This window comes from Palaemon carinicauda, chromosome 18 (assembly GCF_036898095.1).
Source record: "Palaemon carinicauda isolate YSFRI2023 chromosome 18, ASM3689809v2, whole genome shotgun sequence".
Classification (NCBI taxonomy): domain Eukaryota; kingdom Metazoa; phylum Arthropoda; class Malacostraca; order Decapoda; family Palaemonidae; genus Palaemon; species Palaemon carinicauda.
The window spans coordinates 24,707,158-24,707,796 of record NC_090742.1 but is presented as its reverse complement, the minus strand read 5'-3'; positions in this window follow the sequence as shown (position 1 = coordinate 24,707,796).

Below are 639 nucleotides of genomic sequence, written 5' to 3'. Positions count from 1 at the left end.
TTCCAGCTGTAAAAATTATTTATTCGTTATCTGACTATAAGTTAACCTAAAAATGCGCTAGAATCAAAATTACATAGAAAGGCAAACAACGTTTGTCAAAAATCTTCAAAAAAGGTACTCGGACTTTATTAACCTTCTAGCTTACTTAATCGGCCTTTTAATACCCTTTATTTATTAACCTTTTAGCTTACTTAATCAGCCTTTTACCACCCTTTATTTATTAACCTTTTAGCTTACTTAATCAGCCTTTTAACACCCTTTATTTATTAACCTTTTAGCTTACTTAATCGGCCTTTTAACACCCTTTATTTATTAACCTTTTAGCTTACTTAATCGGCCTTTTAACACCCTTTATTTATTAACCTTTTAGCTTACTTAATCAGCCTTTTAACACCCTTTATTTATTAACCTTTTAGCTTACTTAATCAGCCTTTTAACACCCTTTATTTATTAACCTTTTAGCTTACTTAATCAGCCTTTTAACACCCTTTATTTATTAACCTTTTAGCTTACTTAATCAGCCTTTTAACACCCTTTATTTATTAACCTTTTAGCTTACTTAATCGGCCTTTTAACACCCTTTATTTTTTAACCTTTTAGCTTACTTAATCAGTCTTTTAACACCCTTTATTTATTAAC